The 26,973-nt window shown below is 44.8% G+C and overlaps 1 protein-coding gene and 1 long non-coding RNA gene across 2 annotated transcripts in view; one reads left to right on the top strand and one right to left on the bottom strand.

Annotated features, from left to right (window-relative positions):
• LOC115388518 (heparan sulfate 2-O-sulfotransferase 1-like) overlaps positions 1-26,973 on the bottom strand; it is a gene marked incomplete at its 5' end in the record, with an annotated part of 183,075 nt that overhangs the window by 140,532 nt on the left and 15,570 nt on the right. The gene's annotated exons all lie outside the window — the stretch shown is intronic.
• Positions 14,411-14,967, top strand: LOC115388738 (uncharacterized). Its single transcript, XR_003931501.1, has 3 exons — positions 14,411-14,461; positions 14,538-14,673; positions 14,749-14,967. It is a non-coding gene; the product is annotated as an uncharacterized LOC115388738 (long non-coding RNA).

Consider the following 26,973-nt stretch of genomic DNA (forward strand, 5'->3'; position numbering starts at 1 on the left):
GCAGCAAAATGTGGCCTTGCTTCCTGCCTGAAACACTCGGTCCCGAGGGAAGACGCGCTTCCTCTTCAGGGCTCTAGTTCCTGCAGAGAAACAGCATGATGACGTCCCGTAACGTGACGGACTGATGGAAGACGGAGGGCCGGCGGCTGCATGGAGACCTGGAACCATCTGCTGTGGTTTCCACCGGCTGGTCTGGTTGTTGCAGCAGAAGTGAAGCCTCACTGAATGAGGAGCGCAGTCTAAAGACAGATGAGACGTCCAGTTCCAGGAGCGAGGCCGTCCCGCCCTGTCGGCCGCCACTGAGACCTGGTCCTGAAACCAGACGGACCGAGTCAGAACCAGCTCCTTTCCAGACAGGAGGATTATCTTTGTTGGACTTTTCAGTCAGGAAAAGTCCAACAAAGTGTTCTACCTCGTAACAGCGTCCTGTCCTCTCTGTGTCTCATTCCAGACTTTCTGGCTGTGGACCCTCTTCTTCTCACTGTGAGGTGATTTCCTCAGCTCTGAACTCTGACCCCTCCCACCTGACTCATCTGGACCTGAGAGACAACCAGCTGAAGGATTCATCAGTGAAGATCCTGTGTGCTGGACTGAAGAGTCCGAACTGTAAACTGGAGACTCTGAGGTCAGTTCAGTGTGAAGCTAGAATCTCTTCTAAGATAAAGGTTTGTCCTCACATCTCACTTCTTTCTCTCTCTGTTCAGGTTGGAGGATTGCAGGTTGTCAGAGATCAGCTGTTCTTCTGTGGTCTCAGCTCTGAAGCCCTCCCTCCTGAAACATCCGGACCTGAGTAACAACAAGCTGCAGGATTCAGGAGCTGAGCAGCTGTGTGGTTTTCTGGAGAGTCCACTCTGTAGTCTGCAGACTCTGAGGTGAGGGTGGGGTATTAGGGATGGCTTGATACTACCTTTTCATGTCTTCATGTCCCATGCCGGTAGCATGAAATTGAGTATTAGCCAATTCCAATACCAATCTGATACTGATACCAATCCAGTACTGATACCAGTCCAACCTCCTTTAGTGATCAATAATGGTAGCCTTCATCATAATTTTCTGAATACACACATCTAAAAATCGCACATTCACCATGCAACAAATATTCTGCTCTCCTGAAGGACGAAATAAAATAGCTGACAAAATAACTGAAGTAATGCAATACTGCCATGTTAGGGGTTTTTTTTTTAAATCAAGACTCCAGCTTTAACAGCTTTTGATGTTGGTAAAAAAAAAAAATTATGCAACAATGGTTGTATTAATTCCGGATGACTGCCAAAAGGAGATGCTGAAAGCTCTGAATGTTCCCTTCACACATGTGAAGTTCTAGTATGTGTACCCACAACGTCACTGGTGACCTTGTGCATGACCCTAGAAAGGTTATAAGCTCCAGTGTCACCTCAGGTTCAGTTCCTACAGAATCACCTTGACTGATCATGAAGATTCTGAGTGACAGAGTGCGGTCAAGAAAACATTGGATTGTTGTAGTAAGTTACTCAAACGTTTCTGTCGTTGTGTGTTTTAGATTGTATGTCATAGTTGATGAGCTGAAACTATAGGATATTACAGCAGTCCTGCAATCAGTCCAATGTTCGTGTCATTTTGTAGTTCAGTATCAGTTTGTTGGGAACAATTTTGGACAGATGTGTGTCCATCTCTTGATGTAGTTTTGGCTCATTCTTAATGGAATGCCCCTACACTGGCATTGTTGGTCTTTCATTGTGTGGCTGTGGAATTGTGAAGCTCAGTTGCTCACAACACATTTGTCTTTTTCTACAGGGATGAAAGCAGATGAAGCGATGAAGATGTGTCTGTTAATGCATTGTGGAATAACAGGGAGCCAGTGGAGAGATTTTCAAACAGGCGTGATGTGGGACCTCCTGTTGGCGCTGGTCAGCAGCCTGGCAGCTGAGTTTTGGACGTACTGAAGACGAGCAGCTCTTTCTGGTTGAGGCAGTGAACAGGCTGCTGCAGTCGTCCAGCCGCGAGGATATGAACGCATGAAGGATCATTTCAAGCTCGTTCTTTGACACCATGGGTCTGAGCTTAGCGATATTGCGCAGCTGGAAGAAACAGTTTCTAACAAGTTGCCTTGAGTGATGGTGTAGTGACATTTTATTTGGAAATGAGCGTCAAACAAAAGCAACTCATATCCACAAATGTGTCTCCACCTGTTTTTACACAATGAGATTTGTGAGACTTAAAGCCTTTCACATAGAATATATTGGTGATTGACAGAGACAATTTAGAGTCACTGAAGGTTACACACACACACGCACACGCACACGCACACACACACACACACACACACACACACACACACACACACACACACACTTCTTCCATTTTGCCTTGCAAATGTGTTTCACAAGTTCCAAAGTCTTGAGTGAGAGCACCGTATAGGACGACGCTGATTATAAGACGACCCCGATTTTTCAAATGTCATTTTGTGAAAATAAAAATATGTTGAAGACAATAAGGTTACTCATAAAATGTTTTTTTATTGTTTTATTGTACAATTATTGTAGGAAAACTCACAACAGACATAACATTTCATGTGATTTACGAGCAAGAAATATATGAATCCTGAGACGAATTCTGTAACCGGCCTTTCAAAGCTCTTGTTTCTAATTCCATCTGGGAAAGACAATTCAAAATTCTGCATTGGCTTTTTATTTCTCCTGAGAGGAGGCACAAAATGTATTCTTCACTTTCTGAAATGTGTAACAAATGTCATTCTGATGTTGGTATCTTCTTCCATTGTTTGTGGGCCTGCCCACATATTTTGCCATTTTGGTCATCAGTTATTGGTCAGCTCTGTAATGTATTTTTTTGTAATTCAAGTTTTTATTTTTTTCACAACTTAGAACTAGACAAACAAAATCAGACAGCAATGAACAATACAAAATTTGGCCAAACTAACATACAAAATGAGTACTCTACTTTAATTCACCGTATCTAAAATGGTTAAGATGTTTCAAAAATCTGAGCCCAGGATTCAACAAACTTATCCATGTCATTATTCACTCTCGCCAATAATTTTTCATATGTTACAATTTTCTGCATATTTTCTTTCCACCTACTAAACTGTGGAGCAGAAGGATGTAGGCATTGTTTTTTTCCAAAAAATTGAATTCTCCAAAATGGGGTCTCACTATCATCGAGGACCAGATTGTTGTTACACATCAGCGCCGCTAGATGGAGCCAAAGTACCAGTGAGCAGGAAGCAAATGGAGAGTTCTGCAGTGATCTGATGAACAATGGAGGAAGGTGACCATCTGGAACGAAGGGGCTGGAACGCTGGACAAGTGAGCAAACAACAGAGGAGAAGTTTAAACTGATGGTTCAACACAGCAGAGTCAACAAACAACTGCCAAGCAGCCAAGATATATTAGACTGAATTATTAATGCTCATGAAGTTGAATAGAACTTGAATTTGATGCTTATAAAGTTTTTTACTTGATTAATGCAGTTGTTGAACCTTTGAGGAACTTATTTGTTGCTTATTCACTGAGTCACAGCCTCAGATTTTGAGAAAGGGAATGTAGTTTATTTAATACTGCAGGAATATTTCTTGATCTTTTGTTACATTTTTTATTGAACATTTTGTACAAAGCAGAGCACAGCATCACAAAAACATAAAGTAAGAAGAAAAAAACAACAACAACAACAAACAAACAAACAAAAAAAGAAAGAAAAGGAGGATAAGTCCTTATCTTAAGATTCCTTTGGCCAAGCTATGGACAATAAGCCAGATCGCAACTTCTGTGCAGAGGAACAGTCCAAACAGTTCAAGAAAGGGTCCCATGTCCTATAAAATTCATATGGCTTGTTCTTTAGTAGAGTGGAGAAAGTGTGTGTGTGTGTGTGTGTGTGTGTGTGTGTGTGTGTGTGTGTGTGTGTGTGTGTGTGTGTGTGTGTGTGTGTGTGTCTTTGAGTGTGCCTGTGCCCGTGTCCGTGCGCGCGCACCTGTCTGTCTGTCAATCTGTCATTTTCCAGCATCCTTGTATTCCCACAGCTGAGCAGCCACACTTAGAGGAGGAGGAGACTGGAGACTGACTGTGAAGCAGCTTTGTCTGGAACTCCAGCTACTAAGGTGTATGTCAGGTTCAGAGGTCATTCATGAACATGTTACTTGAAGTTCTTGTGTAATTATCTCCTACTAGAGTTAATTTACTGTAAAAAAAAAAAAAAACATTTAAAAATAGATTGTCCTATTGTGTATGCTATTTACATGTGAATACATAGAAAAGCCCAGACCTAAACATAGAAAACATCTCTATAAAAAAACATCAATGAAAATATGTGACACACTATGTTTTTCAGGAGCTTTTCCAGAGCCAGAGCCTTCCCGGTAAGCAGTGCAACAACTTTCATCAAGTTGGCGGATGACACCACGGTGGTGGGTCTCATCTCTGGAGGAGATGAGACTGCTTACAGGATGGAGGTGGAGCAACTGTCAGACTGGTGCACCATCAACAACCTCACCCTCAACACCTCCAAGACAAAGGAACTGCTCGTCGACTTCAGGAGGTGTAAACCAGACATACAGCCCATCACACTCAGCGGGGACAGGCTGGAGATAGTGAAAGACTTCAGGTTCCTGGGCACATACATCAGCCAAGACCTGACTTGGACTGCAAACTCCACATCCATTCTGAAGAAGGCACAGCAGAGACTCTACTTCCTGAGGATTGTCAGGAAGAATAACTTAAGAACTGAGCTCCTGGTGTCCTTCTACCGCTGCCTGGTGGAGTCGGTACTCAGCCATGGCGTCTGCTTGTGGTTCTCCAGCTGTACAGTGGCGGAGAGGAAGCAGCTCCAGAGGATTATTAGCACCGCCCAGAGGCTGACTGGCTGCCCTCTTCCATCTCTGGAGGAGATCTATCAGACCCGCTGCCTCAGGAGAGCCTGCAGCATCATCGGGGATTCCTCACACCCCAGCCACCACCTCTTCCAACTCCTACCCTCGGGGAGGCGTTTCAGGGCAATAAAGACAAAAACAAACAGACTCAAAAACAGCTTCTATCCTACAGCTGTCATTGCCCTGAATACTGCACCATAACCAGTCCCTGAACAAGAACAACATGTGACCACCAACTGCGTCATATATTTATATTTCTATTGCAAGACACGCAAACTTTTAGTCTATTTATTTTATACCGTTTCTGCACTATTTTTGTCTTGCACTATTTTGTCCTTTTGTCTGTTTTGTTTGTCTGCACTGCCCACGACAGCTGCTGTTCTCAATTTCATTGCATTCTTCTGAACAATGACAATAAAGGAATTCTGATTCTCATTCTGAACATGATGTGAGCGAGCGACCTGGCTGTCTTCAGCATGTCCAAGCATCTTGTTGGGAGAGTTTCAGCACGGCTGACAATTTAGCTGAGGTGGATAAGTCTTGATTTCTACTTGAAGACTTTTAAGGATTCAGCACCTGTGGAAGCACCATTTGTAGTTGTGTAAATGAAATGATTGAACAAGTTTGGAGCACTTCTAAAAGCAAAACTTGCACCTGTGTATTGTGAGTTGTGTACCTGCAGATGTTTTTTTCTCTTCAGAAATCTTTCAATTGCAGGTGTCCAAGTTCTCCAAGTGTCAGATTCAAAAAAGTTGCATGCAAAAGCTCCTCTCCTCTGATTGGCTTTTTCTCCACTGACTGAAGGTACAGATGGTTTTTCAACAAATACGTCAGTGCAGCTCTGTGATGTGTGACTTGAAGATGAAGGAAGGAGAGTCTGTGACTCTTGGCCAAGAACTTGAAATTGATGCAGACGAACAAATGTTTTTCACCTCATTTATTGAAACACGTTCTCCATTGGTTGTCCACACACACACACACACACACACACACACACACACACACACACACACACACACACACACACACACACACACACACACAAAGCAGCACATTGTGCTTTTTTCTGACCAAATATGAGAAATGTAGAAATGCTTTCGGGTGACTGGGAGACTTCCCTCTTTCCATGTGGAGAATAAACACAGCTCTCCCCCGGTCTCAGATCAGCGTGACTTGTGGTCTGGTGGCGCCCCCTTGTGGGAAAAGGGAAGACGTGTGAATTGACTGAAACTCACACAGTCCAAACTGTACAAATGAGGATTGTTGTTAATGTAACAGATGATCAATGATCCACCTCAATATCTGAGGCCCTTACACCAACTTTGAAAACACCATGTTGTTTGTAGGTCACTTCAAATGCCATTTGAATTTCAGAGCAACATCAGAAAGTTGGTCAAACAGTGCTGTGGAGAAGTGATTTTGGCATTGAAGGGGATGAAATGCTTGACAGACACAGACAAAAGAAGAGTGGAGGTGGTGTGGCGTTGTTCACTCACACCACTGTGGAGTTTCAGGTGCTGGAACACATGTGAAGCATAGATTACAATGGATTTCTGATGTACCCTCTTCTTAACTGTCTGCTTTTACCGTCTGGAGTAATAGTCTAGTGGTAGAGCGTACGCCTCTCACCCGAGAACTCGTGGGTTCGCGTCCCAGCTCTGTCGTGTTGTTTTTTTCACTCATTGAAATTCTGGAATTAACTAAAATTAATTAACTAAAACTCACCAAAAACACCCCCAAAGCGTTTTTTCTCTTTCCTTCATGCCTGCCTGTTTGAGTTTTGCTCGTTCAAAACAAAAACGCTGGCTAGCTTTAGCTCTTTAGCTCGAGCTTCTCTTCACCCAAAGACACACGAAAACGTCTTTTCCTGTTAGAAACTCACCAAGCGCAGACCCTTCAGACTCTTGCTCTTGCTTCATTGTTGCTTTCATCCGTAATCCCAGTTACAAATGATGACCGAGGGCCTGCGGGAGGGGGGCTCAGGGGAGCCATCTTCTCCGTGCCACGTCAACATGGGAAACAGAGCGTTTTCACGGGTAGGGGAGGGGCTGCCTCTCTGAGCAGCACAGCAACGAGCAAAGCTCAAACAGGCAGGCATGAAGGAAAAAGAAAAAACGCTTTGGGGGTGTTTTTGGTGAGTACATAACTATATAACAAGGTTAAAACATAGAAAAAGTGAATTTTGCATGATACAGCCCCATTTAAAGCTAGAACAAAATAGTCCAACATGTGGGAACATTTGCTTGTAACAAGCAAAGAAACGTTGTGGTGTAAGAAATATTGACTTAATTAAGTGTTGTGCTTTATTGATGAAGCTGACTTGAAGAACGTTTTAGTTAATTCCAGAATTTCAATGAGTGAAAAACACAACACAACACAGCCGGGACGCGAACCCACGAGCTCTCGGGTGAGAGGCGTACGCTCTACCACTAGACTATTACTCCAGACGGTAAAAAGGGACGGTTAAGAAGAGGGTACATCAGAAATCCATTGTAATCGATGCTTCACATGTGTTCCAGCAGCTGAAACTCCACAGTGGTGTGAGTGAACAACGCCACACCACCTCCACTCTTCTTTTGTCTGTGTCTGTCAAGCATTTCATCCCCTTCAATGCCAAAATCACTTCTCCACAGCACTGTTTGACCAACTTTCTGATGTTGCTCTGAAATTCAAATGGCATTTGAAGTGACCTACAAACAACATGGTGTTTTCAAAGTTGGTGTAAGGGCCTCAGATATTGAGGTGGATCATTGATCATCTGTTACATTAACAACAATCCTCATTTGTACAGTTTGGACTGTGTGAGTTTCAATCAATTGACACGTCTTCCCTTTTCCCACAAGGGGGCGCCACCAGACCACAAGTCACGCTGATCTGAGACCGGGGGAGAGCTGTGTTTATTCTCCACATGGAAAGAGGGAAGTCTCCCAGTCACCCGAAAGCATTTCTACATTTCTCATATTTGGTCAGAAGAAAGCACAATGTGCTGCTTTGTGTGTGTGTGTGTGTGTGTGTGTGTGTGTGTGTGTGTGTGTGTGTGTGTGTGTGTGTGTTCTCGTATTTCTATCCTTGTTGGGGCCAAATGTCCCCACAAGGATAGCAAAACGTGGAACGACGTGCCTTGTGGGGACCTTTTTCCGGTCCTAAGTAGGAGAAACAGTGTTTTCTTGACCATGTTGTTGTTACTGAAAAAAGTAAAAGTGCAAAAACATTTCTTTAGGGTTAGGCTTTGTTGTGGTGTGGGTTAGGGTTAGGGTAAGGGTCAGGGTTAGGGGCTAGACATGAATGGGAGTCAATGGACGGTCCCCACAAGGATAGAAATACAAGACTGGGCGTGTGTGTGTGTGTGTGTGTGTGTGTGTGTGTGTGTGTGTGTGTGTGTGTGTGCGCCTGTGCCCGTGTCCGTGCGTGCGCACCTGTCTCTCTGTCAATCTGTCATTTTCCAGCATCCTTGTATTCCCACAGCTGAGCAGCCACACTTAGAGGAGGAGGAGACTGGAGACTGACTGTGAAGCAGCTTTGTCTGGAACTCCAGCTACTAAGGTGTATGTCAGGTTCAGAGGTCACTGATGAACATGTTACTTGAAGTTGTTGTGTAATTATCTCCTACTTGAGCTAATTTACTGTAAAAAAAAAACATTTGAAAATAGATTGTCCTATTGTGTATGATATTTTACATGTGAATACATAGAAAAGCCCAGACCTAAACATAGAAAATCTCAATTAAAAAAAATTAATGAAAATATGTGACACACTATGTTTTTCAGGAGCTTTTCCATAGCCAGAGCCTTCCCGGTAAGCAGTGCAACAACTTTCATCAAGTTGGCGGATGACACCACGGTGGTGGGTCTCATCTCTGGAGGAGATGAGACTGCTTACAGGATGGAGGTGGAGCGACTGTCAGACTGGTGCACCATCAACAACCTCACCCTCAACACCTCCAAGACAAAGGAACTGCTCGTCGACTTCAGGAGGTGTAAACCAGACATACAGCCCATCACACTCAGCGGGGACAGGCTGGAGATAGTGAAAGACTTCAGGTTCCTGGGCACATACATCAGCCAAGACCTGACTTGGACTGCAAACTCCACATCCATTCTGAAGAAGGCACAGCAGAGACTCTACTTCCTGAGGATTGTCAGGAAGAATAACTTAAGAACTGAGCTCCTGGTGTCCTTCTACCGCTGCCTGGTGGAGTCGGTACTCAGCCATGGCGTCTGCCAAGCGGTCTTCCATCTTCCCGAGGGGGCTTCTCCGGAGCCTCTGCAGTGGTGGATGGAAGGTGAGCAGCCTGCACAGACAATAACACACTGAACTTGCTGAATTCTTGACGGATTTACAAACGGTTTGGTTTATTAAAAACCCTATTAACGTGGCTATGATTCAGGCCACGCAGACCTGTTGAAATTGCAGTTTTTCTTTTCGAAAATCGCTGCATAGTTGTGTGTTTGCTACAGCCATTTGCAAGACTGGGAGTTTATTATTATTATTATTATGGGACTTTGTTATTATTATTATTATATAAGTTTCCGTGAGACCAATAATAATTTTGTGACAACAACATATTTTGTCTATTTTGTCAGCTGCTTAAGTGTTGAGCAGAATGCATGAGGAACCCTGTCAGGAAATAACAGATGACAGTACATCCACCCATAGAGGATGGAGATCCTGGTTCAGAGGCTCAACCCTCCTCAGCAGCCACGGAAAGACAGCCCTCTGATCAAGACATGGGGTTTAAGAGAGAGAGGAGCAAACAGTCCATGACATCCATGACCGTGCCTTTTTTGAGCTGCCTGATTCTCTGACTTTGTAATCTTGAAATCAATGTCCTCAAAAAAAAAAAAAAACCTTCCTGACCCTCATTTCCAATCTGAACGATCCACTGGAGACACTTTGACTGTGTGAAATAACAGTTTGAAATCAGCACACTGGATGTCTGTGGACCCCTCACCAATCAACGCTGGTCCTGCGCCTCAGCCAGCCTCCAGCTCCACACGGTGGAGGCCTTGATGCAGACCTGATGCCGCTGATCCGGACCACAGTCACTAAGTGGCAATGATGGCGCCTGGACACCCGCACCCACGTCCTTTTCTGGATCCAGGAGAGGGAGGGACTCCTTTGTTTCAGACTGAAGTAGCTTGTGAAGGAACCACGCTGTATATCCATAAAGTACCGTTTATAAGAGCTGATTCCAAATGCTCATCTGGAAGAAAACTGATTCCAGCATGCATGCCTCTTCTTCAGGGTGAACTTTGAATTTGACAGCAGCTCATCTTGATATTGACGTTTTCAGATGGACAACAGTTTTTAGAACTCTTACATGAAGTCCATTTCATTGGAAAAAACAGATTCCTCCTCCCTCCTGAGTGTAATCTCAGCCTTTGTAGAGGTGAGACTCTGTAATGAGGCTGGTGGGGGTGAATGCTGTTGGAATCATTTAGATGCTTTTTCCACTTCCACAACAGTTTGATCTCAGGCGGGCCAGACCAGTTACAGTTGCACCCACGATTACCAGCTTTGCATTGAAGCTTTTTTCTTTTTTGACAATTCCAAATGTTTTCCCCAAATATTTCTCAGCTGGTGGGCCACGGACCACGTGGGTGTTTGCCAGTGAAAATAGAGTCCAGGGGGGAAAAGCTGAACGTCTATTCACATAGCTGAACAGTAGATGGCGATAATTCCTTGTAAAACGGTTTGACACCCACCCTCAGGATTTCGTATTGGTTATTTTGACCCCATCTGTACAATTTAGTGCACTGCTTGACTTTTTCTGGACTTCACGGGAGCAGTGCATTCATGCCAAGAAAAATAAGGTATTTTAGGAGCTTCTATGTATTATTTGAATATGTATGATTTTCTCAGTTAGTGTTTGAATTTGTTTTTAAATACTGGATAACTTCATGAGGGCCCCGTCCTGCCCACCCGCCCCTCATCAGCAGGCTTGGCTCAGTGAAAACAGCTGACAACTAAAAAAAGTCAATGCCTCATTGTGGTTTGGATGTTCTGGCCTGCAGGTTGTGTGTTTGACAGCCCTGCTGTGGAGCAGTGGTTCCATCCAGAGGGACCAAACGATGGAAGCAGGTGTACAGTGTGTGTTGCTGCCCATTCTGACAGCAGCGGGTTTCAGCTCAGGCACCACAGGCCCTGTAGGGAAGAAGAGGGACGATGGAGCTGGGCAGGAGTGGAGGAGGCGCAGACACTGTGGGTCTCTGGCCCTGAACTTTGACCCCCATAAGCTCCCTGTGCTCCCTCACTGTGACCCTAGAATCCTAGATGGGTCAATGTGAAAAAAGCAATTTCCCAATGGGAATGAATCAAGTATGACTGGGTAGTTTTTGTTTTTCAGTTTGTGGCCTTTTCAGATGTCAGGCCTTTGAAGCAATAAGTAATTCCATCATGTGTTACCCTCATGAACTTGGTTCTGTTTCACAAAGTTTGACCTTTCTACTGTACCAGTATTGATTGCCACAGGTTACTCAGAATTCTGACTTTATTTTCATAATAATAAATCTCCATGCAGGACTTCAGGGATTGACTGTCCGCGGGCGGACATGCAGACTGGGCCTCAGGTGCTCTTCCCATATGGACACAAACAGCGTTGGTGTAACATGCTGGTTGATGTTGTTTTGTTCTGCTCCTCCTGGCGGTCCTGGTGTTCGGGGTGTCCGCGATGCTGATCGAGAAGCAGATCCAGAAACTGGATGAGTGGAGAGCGAAGCTCGGTGAGACGCTCCCGGCCGTGGAGCAGTCGTTCTGAAAGGCGTCGCAGAAACACAGCGGGTGGTGTTCGGTCTGGAGAACTTCGGTCCTGCTTCACCACACCTGATCGCAGCGAGGAGTCTGATTCTGGGCCTCCCGGGAGCTTCTCAGTAGATCCAGGCAGACATCTCCCAGGGGGGTCTGCTTCTGCCATGTACCATGAGACAAACGTCAATTCAACTTTTTACTGACATGATTAACAGCTAACTGGCCAGCAGTGATATAGGGGGAGGCGGTTCATTAATAATAACCTTCCTGCTAAATTTGTTACCATTTCAAAACGCTAGTCACAACTTTCTTCAAGAATATAATGGTGTCTGCCATCAGTCTCTGAGGAGTCCTCACATGTCCTGCTCTCCGTTCCTCTCAGAGAGCGTCCTCCTCAAGCCAGAGGTGACTGAGACTGAGCGGCGTGTCGGTGAGGACCAGCCGCCGCCGGCCAGAGGAGACAACACGGTCATCATTTACAACAGAGTGCCCCAGACGGCCAGCACGTCCTTCACCAACATCGCCTACGACCTCTGCAGGAAAAACCAGTTCCACGTCCTGCACGTCAACACCTCCCCAAACAACCCTGTCCTCTCTCTGCAGGACCAGGTGAGCGAGCAGGACAAGCAGGACTCCAGCTCCCACACCAGCTGGTTTCCATTCACCCTGGTGCTTCTGATGCAGCAGAGACAAAGGGTTCAATAACACATTCTCTGGCGTGGTTGCACGCTGCTGTGCTGCTTCAGAAAAGTTCTGCTTTCAGATGACAAAGCTTTAACCACGCCCTGAGTAGGGCTGGGTAATAAAACTATATACCGTAGATACTGATCACTAAATAACTTTTCCTCCGTAGACATATGAAACACGGCCAATAAGCTTTTGGATAGATTCCATATTTCAATGTTTTGACGGATAATGACAAAGAGCTGCTCCCTGCTGAACCGATCATGTGTCTGGAATAGAGCCATGCCGAGGAGCAGCCGGCCTGCTGCAGCCGTGGACCCCAGCAGTGGGGGGACGACCTGTCCTGCTCTCACTGTGCTCCAGTCTTCCCTCCACCGTCCAGGAAGCTGCGACCGCACTCCGCCCAGCGATGCCAACCAATCTCCCAAAACTCTAGAAACACAAACTGAAATTCAGCCGGCTTTTATCCCTTCTTGACCCTGAGAGAGAACTTTGAATTTTCATTTTTTTAATTTTATAATGACAATCAAATAACCACTCATTTGTTGTTTTTAGCTTGGACTGGTTTGTTGAGATGTGCGACTGTGAGCCAGTATTATTAGTCTTAAACTTGACTGCCTGGATACACAGCGCTCAACTCTCTGTTTTTGAACATCACTAATCTGGAAAACTTTAATTTGTCTACAGAAGTCCTCCTCAGTCACTGTTGGGCCCACATTGCTTTCTGTTTCCTTTGGGGAAAGACAGCTGAGCTGACTCGGTCTCACTGAAATGTCAATCTGGTAGAAGCTTTCAGTGACTTCAGAACTTTTACATTCATCTCAAGCACCAAACTGCAGCTACTCTTTTCCATATTAAGCTTGTTTGAATCTGTCATCTCCAGATTCGTGTTGTGAAAAACATCACCTCATGGAAAGAGAAGAAGCCCGGCTTCTACCACGGCCACATGGCTTATCTGGACTTCGCAAAGTAAGATCTTTCACTTCCGCTGGTAGTGATAGTATTCACAGTACTTAGAAATGGTCAGTTTGTATTTGTCTGGAGGATACACTTCATATATTATCAGCTCTGATCAGAGAGAGTAGTCCAGCTCTGCTCCACTGTCACTCCTCCTTAATAACGCCCTACTAGAAATAAGCTAAATATTCTTAAATCTGGGCAAATTTTCTTGTTTTGAGCAAAAAAAATCTGCTGATGGGGTAAGCACAATTTACTTGGCTAGAATTCTTCAAACTAGACTATAAATCTAGCCACTTTAAGACCATAATGTGTCTTAAAACTAGATAAAACAGTCCAAAATGTAAGAAAATTTGCTTCTAACAAGCAAAGAAACTTTGTCGTGTAAGAAATATTTACTTAAAATCACTTTTTTTTTTTTTGCTGATAAACTGATGATTGTTATATGTCATACAATGCATAACATAGTTAATATAAGAAGAGACATTTACTGTGAAAGGTCATTTTGGCTTCCACTACACAATATGTTATTTTGATACTGCCTGCATGTACGCTGACATCAGATTGCAGCTGGAGATGATGGAAGCAACACAGTGTTTTGTGAAATTGTTCTCGTTACCATCCTCCTCAAACATGGGACAACACAGCAGACAAACACACAGAAACACAACAGTAACGTCCCTACAGTGGACAAAACCTTGATCATCAGACCTTGCCATCCTCACTCCCAGCCTCGTGGCTCAGTCAGTCCCCAGTTTCTGGGGGCTCGTCCGGTTATGATTAAAGCTACACAAGCAGTTTTACAAGCCACATTATATGCATTCATATTATAGTCCATTTCCACTAGACTATATGTAAGCAAGCAAGCACTCAAATAAAATGTAAGATTTCCCACAAATCCCCCTCTTGGCCAAAGGGTTAGGAAGGATAGTTAAACTGAAACACACACGCAGGCGTGTGAGCGTGGCTATTTTCTCAGCTTTCTTTGAAGGAAATTAGTTTCTTGTGTTTATCAGTTGTGTGTGTGTGTGTGTCTGTGTGTGTGTGTGCGTGCGTGCGTGCGTGCGTGCGTACGTGCGTGCGTGTGAAGCTGCAGAAGGAGCTGAAGAACCTGTGTGTGGAGGAGGGCCAGCTGAAGCGAGCTCTGGACATGAAGCTGAACATCCGGCGGCAGAAGAAGGAGGTGAAGGAGCAGCACGTGAAGGAGGTGCTCGGGTACGGGCCTGCGCTCCTCCGCGCCGCACGCCGTCCACCGCGCTCACGCCCCCGCTGACCCGAGCCGCTCTTTCAGCCAGTGCACCCACATCCACCAGAGGCGCGAGGAGATGGCCGACAAGATCCAGAAGATCTCCGGCCAGACGCAGCAGCTGAGGGCCGAGATCAAGAGCCTGAGGGACGTCTGCGGCGAGGAGACGGAGAAAGCCCAGGTACCGGCGGCCTCCCGCAGCAGCGGCAGGCCACTTCCTGTTCCCACGCTGACGCCTTCCTCCTGTCCCCTCCAGGCCATCTACAACACCCTGTCCGCTGCCGTGGACAAGCTCCACCAGCGCATCCAGGCTCACTCCAGAGACCTGAAGCTCGCCGCCGCCAAGATGTCTGCAAACATCTGAGCCTGTTTACTGTTCTCATATCTTCTCACTTTCACAGCCTGATCAGACCAGGGGGGTTCCACAGTCTGACAGCTCATCTGTTTAATGCTGTTTTGTCTTCTGTTTAATGATTCATAAAGACAAACCAAGTCAACCATGTGTTTGGAAAAATTCTTTATCACTTGTCTTCATATTTTTCTCATGAAAAGTTTGACCACATGCCGACTCTTCTGTTTTCCTGATCAGCCCAGCCTCTTTGGACTTCAATCTAGAAACACATTTCCACTCTGATTTCACTGTAAAGCTGATGCTGCTGCATGACGACGAAGAGAAAAGAACTGAGGCTGGTTCTTCAGCCGATCCCTGAGCTGACGGGGTCAGAGGTCGTCCTCCTTCGGCCCCCCCGCTGCTCCTTGATCCGAGGCGGGCCGGAGCCTGCTGGACCTGTTGAACGTGGAGACCTGAGTCTTGTAGTCCTTGATCTGGGTCCTGGCCAGACGCAGCTGGTTGATTTCGCCGATCAGAGTCATGTTCTGCTGGACAGACGGCCGTCACATGTCAGGAGATGAAACTCCAGCGTTTAAAGGTGCAGTACGTCACATTTTCAGTCAAAAAAAGAAACAACGTAAAACTATGTAAATGCATAGTTTGTCTTTTTTGTCTATTTACAGATGTGATGTAAATACATCAGCTTAACTCCTGGGACAATACACAGGTTCACATTCTGCTTTCATAAGTGCTCAAAACTTGTTCAATAATTTAATTGACACAACTACAAATGGTGCTTCCACAGGTGATCAAACCTTAAAAGTGTTCAAGTAGAAATGAACACTTATCCACCTCAGCTACAGTGTCAGCCGTGCTGAAACTCTCCCAAGAAGAGGCTTGGACATGCTGAGGACACCCAGGTCGCTCGCTCACATGCTGCACTGCTCACTGGGAAGGCTCTGGCTATCTTGCACAGACGGAAAAGCTCCTGGAAAACATATTGTGTCACATATTTGAAACTGATTTTGTATTGAGATTTTCTGTGTTTAGGTCTGGGGATTTCTATATATTCTCATATAAATATCATACACAATAGGACAATCTTTTTTTACATTGTTTTTTTTACAGTAAATTAACTCAAGGAGGAGAGAGTTGCACAACAACTTCAAGTAACATGTTCATGAATGACCTCTGAACCTGACACACACCTTAGTAGCTGGAGTTCCAGACAAAGCTGCTTCACAGTCAGTCTCCAGTCTCCTCCTCCTCTAAGTGTGGCTGCTCAGCTGTGGGAATACAAGGATGCTGGAAAATGACAGATTGACAGACAGACAGGTGCGCACACACGGACACGGGCACAGGCGCACACACACATACACACACACACACACACACACACACACACACACACACACACACACACACACACAAAGCAGCACATTGTGCTTTCTTCTGACCAAATATGAGAAATGTAGAAATGCTTTCGGGTGACTGGGAGACTTCCCTCTTTCCATGTGGAGAATAAACACAGCTCTCCCCCGGTCTCAGATCAGCGTGACTTGTGGTCTGGTGGCGCCCCCTTGTGGGAAAAGGGAAGACGTGTGAATTGACTGAAACTCACACAGTCAAAACTGTACAAATGAGGATTGTTGTTAATGTAACAGATGATCAATGATCCACCTCAATATCTGAGGCCCTTACACCAACTTTGAAAACACCATGTTGTTTGTAGGTCACTTCAAATGCCATTTGAATTCCAGAGCAACATCAGAAAGTTGGTCAAACAGTGCTGTGGAGAAGTGATTTTGGCATTGAAGGGGATGAAATGCTTGACAGACACAGACAAAAGAAGAGTGGAGGTGGTGTGGCGTTGTTCACTCACACCACTGTGGAGTTTCAGGTGCTGGAACACATGTGAAGCATAGATTACAATGGATTTCTGATGTACCCTCTTCTTAACCGTCCCTTTTTACCGTCTGGAGTAATAGTCTAGTGGTAGAGTGTACGCCTCTCACCCGAGAGCTCGTGGGTTCGCGTCCCAGCTCTATCGTGTTGTTTTTTTCACTCATTGAAATTCTGGAATTAACTAAAACATTCTTCAAGTCAGCTTCATCACGAAAGCACAACACTTATTTTAAGTCAATATTTCTTACACCACAACGTTTCTTTGCTTGTTACAAGCAAATGTTCCCACATTTTGGACTATTTTTTTCGAGCTTTAAATGGGGCTGTATCATGCAAAATTCACTTTTTCTATGTTTTAACCTTGTTATATAGTTATGTACTCACCAAAAACCCCCCCAAAGCGTTTTTTCTTTTTCCTTCATGCCTGCCTGTTTGAGCTTTGCTCGTTGCTGTGCTGCTCAGAGAGGCAGCCCCTCCCCTACCCGTGAAAACGCTCTGTTTCCCATGTTGACGTGGCACGGAGAAGATGGCTCCCCTGAGCCCCCCTCCCGCAGGCCCTCGGTCATCATTTGTAACTGGGATTACGGATGAAAGCAACAATGAAGCAAGAGCAAGAGTCTGAAGGGTCTGCGCTTGGTGAGTTTCTAACAGGAAAAGACGTTTTCGTGTGTCTTTGGGTGAAGAGAAGCTCGAGCAAAAGAGCTAAAGCTAGCCAGCGTTTTTGTTTTGAACGAGCAAAACTCAAACAGGCAGGCATGAAGGAAAGAGAAAAAAACGCTTTGGGGGTGTTTTTGGTGAGTTTTAGTTAATCAATTTTAGTTAATTCCAGAATTTCAATGAGTGAAAAAAACAACACAACAGAGCTGGGACGCGAACCCACGAGCTCTCGGGTGAGAGGCGTACGCTCTACCACTAGACTATTACTCCAGACGGTAAAAAGGGACGGTTAAGAAGAGGGTACATCCGAAATCCATTGTAATCTATGCTTCACATGTGTTCCAGCACCTGAAACTCCACAGTGGTGTGAGTGAACAACGCCACACCACCTCCACTCTTCTTTTGTCTGTGTCTGTCAAGCATTTCATCCCCTTCAATGCCAAAATCACTTCTCCACAGCACTGTTTGACCAACTTTCTGATGTTGCTCTGAAATTCAAATGGCATTTGAAGTGACCTACAAACAACATGGTGTTTTCAAAGTTGGTGTAAGGGCCTCAGATATTGAGGTGGATCATTGATCATCTGTTACATTAACAACAATCCTCATTTGTACAGTTTGGACTGTGTGAGTTTCAATCAATTCACACGTCTTCCCTTTTCCCACAAGGGGGCGCCACCAGACCACAAGTCACGCTGATCTGAGACCGGGGGAGAGCTGTGTTTATTCTCCACATGGAAAGAGGGAAGTCTCCCAGTCACCCGAAAGCATTTCTACATTTCTCATATTTGGTCAGAAGAAAGCACAATGTGCTGCTGTGTGTGTGTGTGTGTGTGTGTGTGTGTGTGTGTGTGTGTGTGTGTGTGTGTGTGTGTGTGTGTGCGTGTGTGTGGTCTTGTATTTCTATCCTTGTGGGGACCCTTACCCTAACCCTAACCCACACCACAACAAAGCCTAACCCTAAAGAAATGTTTTTGCACTTTTACTTTTTTCAGTAACAACAACATGGTCAAGAAAACACTGTTTCTCCTACTTAGGACCGGAAAAAGGTCCCCACACGTCGTTCCACGTTTTGCTATCCTTGTGGGAACATTTGGCCCCGACAAGGATAGAAATACAAGAACGTGCGTGCGTGCGTGTGTGTGCGTGTGCGCGTGTGTCTGTGTGGACAACCAATGGAGAACATGTTGCAATAAATGAGGTGAAAAACATTTGTTCGCCTGCATCAATTTCAAGTTCTTGGCCAAGAGTCACAGACTGTCCTTCCTTCATCTTCAAGTCACACATCACAGAGCTGCACTGACGTATTTGTTGAAAAACCATCTGTACCTTCAGTCAGTGGAGAAAAAGCCAATCAGAGGAGAGGAGCTTTTGCATGCAACTTTTTTGAATCTGACACTTGGAGAACTTGGACACCTGCAATTGAATGATTTCTGAAGAGAAAAAAACATCTGCAGGTACACAACTCACAATACACAGGTGCAAGTTTTGCTTTTAGAAGTGCTCCAAACTTGTTCAATCATTTCATTTACACAACTGCAAATGGTGCTTCCACAGGTGCTGAATCCTTAAAAGTCTTCAAGTAGAAGTGAAGACTTATCCACCTCAGCTAAATTGTCAGCCGTGCTGAAACTCTCCCAACAAGATGCTTGGACATGCTGAAGACAGCCAGGTCGCTCGCTCACATCATGTTCAGAATGAGAATCAGAATTCCTTTATTGTCATTGTTCAGAAGAATGCAATGAAATTGAGAACAGCAGCTGTCGTGGGCAGTGCAGACAAACAAAAGAGACAAAAGGACAAAATAGTGCAAGACAAAAATAGTGCAGAAACGGTATAAAATAAATAGACTAAAAGTTTGCGTGTCTTGCAATATAAATATAAATATATGACACAGTTGGTGGTCACATGTTGTTCTTGTTCAGGGACTGGTTATGGTGCAGTATTCAGGGCAATGACAGCTGTAGGATAGAAGCTGTTTTTGAGTCTGTGTGTTTTTGTCTTTATTGCCCTGAAACGCCTCCCCGAGGGTAGGAGTTGGAAGAGGTGGTGGCTGGGGTGTGAGGAATCCCCGATGCTGCTGCGGGCTCTCCTGAGGCAGCGGGTCTGATAGATCTCCTCCAGAGATGGAAGAGGGCAGCCAGTCAGCCTCTGGGCGGTGCTAATAATCCTCTGGAGCTGCTTCCTCTCCGCCACTGTACAGCTAGAGAACCACAAGCAGACGCCATGGCTGAGTACCGACTCCACCAGGCAGCGGTAGAAGGACACCAGGAGCTCAGTTCTCAAGTTATTCTTCCTGACAATCCTCAGGAAGTAGAGTCTCTGCTGTGCCTTCTTCAGAATGGATGTGGAGTTTGCAGTCCAAGTCAGGTCTTGGCTGATGTATGTGCCCAGGAACCTGAAGTCTTTCACTATCTCCAGCCTGTCCCCGCTGAGTGTGATGGGCTGTATGTCTGGTTTACACCTCCTGAAGTCGACGAGCAGTTCCTTTGTCTTGGAGGTGTTGAGGGTGAGGTTGTTGATGGTGCACCAGTCTGACAGTCGCTCCACCTCCATCCTGTAAGCAGTCTCATCTCCTCCAGAGATGAGACCCACCACCGTGGTGTCATCCGCCAACTTGATGAAAGTTGTTGCACTGCTTACCGGGAAGGCTCTGGCTCTGGAAAAGCTCCTGAAAAACATAGTGTGTCACATATTTTCATTGATTTTTTTAATTGAGATTTTCTATGTTTAGGTCTGGGCTTTTCTATGTATTCACATGTAAATATCATACACAATAGGACAATCTATTTTTAAATGTTTTTTTTTTTTTTTTACAGTAAATTAACTCAAGTAGGAGATAATTACACAACAACTTCAAGTAACATGTTCATGAATGACCTCTGAACCTGACATACACCTTAGTAGCTGGAGTTCCAGACAAAGCTGCTTCACAGTCAGTCTCCAGTCTCCTCCTCCTCTAAGTGTGGCTGCTCAGCTGTGGGAATACAAGGATGCTGGAAAATGACAGATTGACAGACAGACAGGTGCGCGCGCACGGACACGGGCACAGGCACACTCAAAGACACACACACACACACACACACACACACACACACACACACACACACACACACACTTTCTCCACTCTACTAAAGAACAAGCCATATGAATTTTATAGGACATGGGACCCTTTCTTGAACTGTTTGGACTGTTCCTCTGCACAGAAGTTGCGATCTGGCTTATTGTCCATAGCTTGGCCAAAGGAATCTTAAGATAAGGACTTATCCTCCTTTTCTTTCTTTTTTTGTTTGTTTGTTTGTTGTTGTTGTTGTTTTTTTCTTCTTACTTTATGTTTTTGTGATGCTGTGCTCTGCTTTGTACAAAATGTTCAATAAAAAATGTAACAAAAGATCAAGAAATATTCCTGCAGTATTAAATAAACTACATTCCCTTTCTCAAAATCTGAGGCTGTGACTCAGTGAATGAGCAACAAATAAGTTCCTCAAAGGTTCAACAACTGCATTAATGAAGTAAAAAACTTTATAAGCATCAAATTCAAGTTCTATTCAACTTCATGAGCATTAATAATTCAGTCTAATATATCTTGGCTGCTTGGCAGTTGTTTGTTGACTCTGCTGTGTTGAACCATCAGTTTAAACTTCTCCTCTGTTGTTTGCTCACTTGTCCAGCGTTCCAGCCCCTTCGTTCCAGATGGTCACCTTCCTCCATTTTTCATCAGATCACTGCAGAACTCTCCATTTGCTTCCTGCTCACTGGTACTTTGGCTCCATCTAGCGGCGCTGATGTGTAACAACAATCTGGTCCTCGATGATAGTGAGACCCCATTTTGGAGAATTCAATTTTTGGAAAAAAACAATGCCTACATCCTTCTGCTCCACAGTTTAGTAGGTGGAAAGAAAATATGCAGAAAATTGTAACATATGAAAAATTATTGGCGAGAGTGAATAATGACATGGATAAGTTTGTTGAATCCTGGGCTCAGATTTTTGAAACATCTTAACCATTTTAGATACGGTGAATTAAAGTAGAGTACTCATTTTGTATGTTAGTTTGGCCAAATTTTGTATTGTTCATTGCTGTCTGATTTTGTTTGTCTAGTTCTAAGTTGTGAAAAAAATAAAAACTTGAATTACAAAAAAATACATTACAGAGCTGACCAATAACTGATGACCAAAATGGCAAAATATGTGGGCAGGCCCACAAACAATGGAAGAAGATACCAACATCAGAATGACATTTGTTACACATTTCAGAAAGTGAAGAATACATTTTGTGCCTCCTCTCAGGAGAAATAAAAAGCCAATGCAGAATTTTGAATTGTCTTTCCCAGATGGAATTAGAAACAAGAGCTTTGAAAGGCCGGTTACATAATTCGTCTCAGGATTCATATATTTCTTGCTCGTAAATCACATGAAATGTTATGTCTGTTGTGAATTTTCCTACAATAATCGTACAATAAAACAATAAAAAAACATTTTATGAGTAACCTTATTGTCTTCAACATATTTTTATTTTCACAAAATGACATTTGAAAAATCGGGGTCGTCTTATAATCAGCGTCGTCCTATACGGTGCTCTCACTCAAGACTTTGGAACTTGTGAAACACATTTGCAAGGCAAAATGGAAGAAGTGTGTGTGTGTGTGTGTGTGTGTGTGTGTGTGTGTGTGTGTGTGTGTGTGTGTGTGTGTGTGTGTGTGTGTGTGTGTGTGCGTGTGCGTGTGTGTGTGTAACCTTCAGTGACTCTAAATTGTCTCTGTCAATCACCAATATATTTTATGTGAAAGGCTTTAAGTCTCACAAATCTCATTGTGTAAAAACAGGTGGAGACACATTTGTGGATATGAGTTGCTTTTGTTTGACGCTCATTTCCAAATAAAATGTCACTACACCATCACTCAAGGCAACTTGTTAGAAACTGTTTCTTCCAGCTGCGCAATATCGCTAAGCTCAGACCCATGGTGTCAAAGAACGAGCTTGAAATGATCCTTCATGCGTTCATATCCTCGCGGCTGGACGACTGCAGCAGCCTGTTCACTGCCTCAACCAGAAAGAGCTGCTCGTCTTCAGTACGTCCAAAACTCAGCTGCCAGGCTGCTGACCAGCGCCAACAGGAGGTCCCACATCACACCTGTTTGAAAATCTCTCCACTGGCTCCCTGTTATTCCACAATGCATTAACAGACACATCTTCATCGCTTCATCTGCTTTCATCCCTGTAGAAAAAGACAAATGTGTTGTGAGCAACTGAGCTTCACAATTCCACAGCCACACAATGAAAGACCAACAATGCCAGTGTAGGGGCATTCCATTAAGAATGAGCCAAAACTACATCAAGAGATGGACACACATCTGTCCAAAATTGTTCCCAACAAACTGATACTGAACTACAAAATGACATGAACATTGGACTGATTGCAGGACTGCTGTAATATCCTATAGTTTCAGCTCATCAACTATGACATACAATCTAAAACACACAACGACAGAAACGTTTGAGTAACTTACTACAACAATCCAATGTTTTCTTGACTGCACTCTGTCACTCAGAATCTTCATGATCAGTCAAGGTGATTCTGTAGGAACTGAACCTGAGGTGACACTGGAGCTTATAACCTTTCTAGGGTCATGCACAAGGTCACCAGTGACGTTGTGGGTACACATACTAGAACTTCACATGTGTGAAGGGAACATTCAGAGCTTTCAGCATCTCCTTTTGGCAGTCATCCGGAATTAATACAACCATTGTTGCATTCTTTTTTTTTACCAACATCAAAAGCTGTTAAATCTGGAGTCTTGATTTAAAAAAAACCCTAACATGGCAGTATTGCATTACTTCAGTTATTTTGTCAGCTATTTTATTTCGTCCTTCAGGAGAGCAGAATATTTGTTGCATGGTGAATGTGCGATTTTTAGATGTCTGTATTCAGAAAATTATGATGAAGGCTACCATTATTGATCACTAAAGGAGGTTGGACTGGTATCAGTACTGGATTGGTATCAGTATCAGATTGGTATTGGAATTGGCTAATACTCAATTTCATGCTACCGCCATGGGACATGAAGACATGAAAAGGTAGTATCAAGCCATCCCTAATACCCCACCCTCACCTCAGAGTCTGCAGACTACAGAGTGGACTCTCCAGAAAACCACACAGCTGCTCAGCTCCTGAATCCTGCAGCTTGTTGTTACTCAGGTCCAGATGTTTCAGGAGGGAGGGCTTCAGAGCTGAGACCACAGAAGAACAGCTGATCTCTGACAACCTGCAATCCTCCAACCTGAACAGAGAGAGAAAGAAGTGAGATGTGAGGACAAACCTTTATCTTAGAAGAGATTCTAGCTTCACACTGAACTGACCTCAGAGTCTCCAGTTTACAGTTTGGACTCTTCAGTCCAGCACACAGGATCTTCACTGATGAATCCTTCAGCTGGTTGTCTCTCAGGTCCAGATGAGTCAGGTGGGAGGGGTCAGAGTTCAGAGCTGAGGAAATCACCTCACAGTGAGAAGAAGAGGGTCCACAGCCAGAAAGTCTGGAATGAGACACAGAGAGGACAGGACGCTGTTACGAGGTAGAACACTTTGTTGGACTTTTCCTGACTGAAAAGTCCAACAAAGATAATCCTCCTGTCTGGAAAGGAGCTGGTTCTGACTCGGTCCGTCTGGTTTCAGGACCAGGTCTCAGTGGCGGCCGACAGGGCGGGACGGCCTCGCTCCTGGAACTGGACGTCTCATCTGTCTTTAGACTGCGCTCCTCATTCAGTGAGGCTTCGCTTCTGCTACGACAACCAGACCAACCGGTGGAAACCACAGCAGATGGTTCCAGGTCTCCATGCAGCCGCCGGCCCTCCGTCTTCCATCAGTCCGTCACGTTACGGGACGTCATCATGCTGTTTCCCTGCAGGAACTAGAGCCCTGAAGAGGAAGCGCATCTTCCCTCGGGACCGAGTGTTTCAGGCAGGAAGCAAGGCCACATTTTGCTGCGTGGTGCCGGCGGCTCAGAGTTTTGACCGCATGTATCTGAGCGGCTACGGAGGAGCTGAGATGAACTCCTCTGAGATCAGCGATCAGACGTACGGCCTGACTCTGCTGCTGAAGCAGCCGTCAGAGGTCTGCGTCGACGTCAAGTGCCAAACAAACACCACTTCCTACAGAGCTTGTACTTTATCGGCTGTGAGTATGACGGATTCTGAACCCTTCTCAATGAAAAGTGCTGACCGTTACTTTCTCTTATTGTTTGGGTGTGGATCAGACCCGCCTGACGATCGGGATCTTCAGTGTGAAACACGAGATCTGGAGTCAGTGGACTGCAGCTGGACAGTAGGAAGACACACACACCTTTCTCTCCGGAGTCCAACACGCTATCAGCTGCTCGGGAGGTAGAACTACACTGCCTACCACACTCTCTACTGATTGTTTCAGACGCAATGGGATTCAAAAAAACAACATGCTTTTAAACATATTCCTCTGGGTAAATGTGCAAATCCAAGTAGTTCTCAAGAAAACCAACAGAACTAATCTCATGACACTTCCCGTCCGCCTCAATCCCACACAGCCCACCAAGTTCAGATATGTTTATCAAAGTTGTTTTGTGTCTTTTTCAGGCCTTGTGAATCTGCATCAAAGGGCAGATGCTCACAAATGATGCAAATTGGAGCTGAAGAAAGAAACTGGACCCTGAAAGCACAGAATGAGCTTGGAACGGTGGAGCTGCACGACAGGGCCGACCTGACGAAGAGAGGTACCTCTCCATACGGACTCAAACATCCTCGTCCGGTGATCTGAGTGGTGAAGTGTGTTTTGTGTGCAGAAGCTGCTGGCCAATCAGAGCCACGGAGAGATCCTGGACTACAAAGTGACCTGGACTAAAAGCAGAGAGGAAGGGTGGCAGATCAGGAGCGAAGTGGCAAACAGCAGTGAGAGTGTGACTCTGAGCCTGAACCCCGGGGAGGAGCACATGGTGACGGTCAGAGCCAGAAACACACATGGAAGCTCTTCTCCATCAACCATCATCATCCCCAGCAGGGGTCCAGGTAGGACTGGTAGGGAGTGAAAATCTGATCTCAGACCAGACGATGAGGAGTTGAATTGTTGACATGTTTTCAGCTCATTTTCTAATGTTTGCTTGAGCTGCCAAAGCAGTGTCTTTACCGTGGGCAGTTTAACTTCAGGCTATCTTAGTTCTTTGATAAATATCTTTATTGAAAGGACTCCAAATGTTTGACAAAGAAAAAATGTAAGAAATGAAAGATATGGCAGAATTCAGTATAAATCACTCTTTCACGTTTCCTTGACTCAGAAGAATATTTTTTTCTTCTCCAAATATAATCATATGGTATTTTATTGAATTCCTTGATGATATTTTTGAAAATGTGGCGTGACAAAGAGACATCCACACATCCAGATGTAGCTTTTGCTTTGTGGCAAATAAATGAAGGTTGACTTGGTGTTTTAATTTTTAGTGGTGAAATATGTTTGTGCAACATTTTGCTGCGAGCTAACACAGAGCTGGCGGTGCGAGCGGAGCGTGTGTACCTGAAGAGGTGATGAAAAAACAAAACAAAACAGTTTTTGTCAGTTTCCTTTCAGGTGAAGGGCAGGGTGAGATGAGGTTGTGCACACACAGTCGCGTCGCCCCCTAGTGGCCAGACTTAACAGCGTCCATCCCAGCAGGCTGGCTGCGTCGCTCACAGATGATGACGTCAGCTTTAAACAGGACATTCGTCGCCTGTATAACCGCCCTGTGCGCGTGGCTACGTTAAAGTGTCACCGCGCCTGTGAGCTGGAAACAGCGAGCAACCAGGGTTCGAGTCCCACAGGGACCCGCTTCTCAATATGTGCCTGAAGCACGATGGTCGTCCCAGTGTCTGTTTCTGGGGGGGACAGATGCCAGATGGCCATCAGTTAGCTAGCTACTTACTTGCCAGATCGCCCAATAGCTTAGTTAGGTTTTTACTTTTCAAAACTAAACACATTCAACCACCTTCACTCACGCTCTTTATACACGCATGTACAACTGCTGCATTCTCACACATCACAGCCTCACCTCTTTTACACTCATTTTCACACAATTTACATCCAAGACCATTTAAAAAAAACCTCATCACAGCCGATTGTCGCTCCACCCTGATGCTCTGTCCTGTGTCCGCTTCTTCTTCTTCTTCTTCTTCTCATCGAAGCGTACTGCTGCCCTCTACAGCCACAGATCATTCATTGCTTCATATTTTCACATCAAGTCCAGACGAGTGAAGGAACTTTCAAACTGCTTCTACAGTCTTTTCAGCCTTCTGCTCAGCTCCAAACATGGATTCAAGGGAGAAAACAGACAGTCCCAACTCACAAAAAGCTCAATACTGCACTTGCTAATGCTTCAACCTAAATGTACACAGAAATATCCCCTTTAAAACCCCTTAAGCCCGAGCGCCCCCCAATTGGGGGCCTGACAGCAAACATTTCAGAGATTGTCTAATAATATGCATTATTTCTGACAGAATGTCATGATGCTTATCCTCAAATTAAACAGCAAAACCTGGGCTAACCGAACATTTCAGCCATTATTACACACCCCAAACACAGCTCAAACACGAA

This window comes from Salarias fasciatus, chromosome 5 (genome assembly GCF_902148845.1).
Source record: "Salarias fasciatus chromosome 5, fSalaFa1.1, whole genome shotgun sequence".
Classification (NCBI taxonomy): Eukaryota; Metazoa; Chordata; class Actinopteri; order Blenniiformes; family Blenniidae; genus Salarias; species Salarias fasciatus.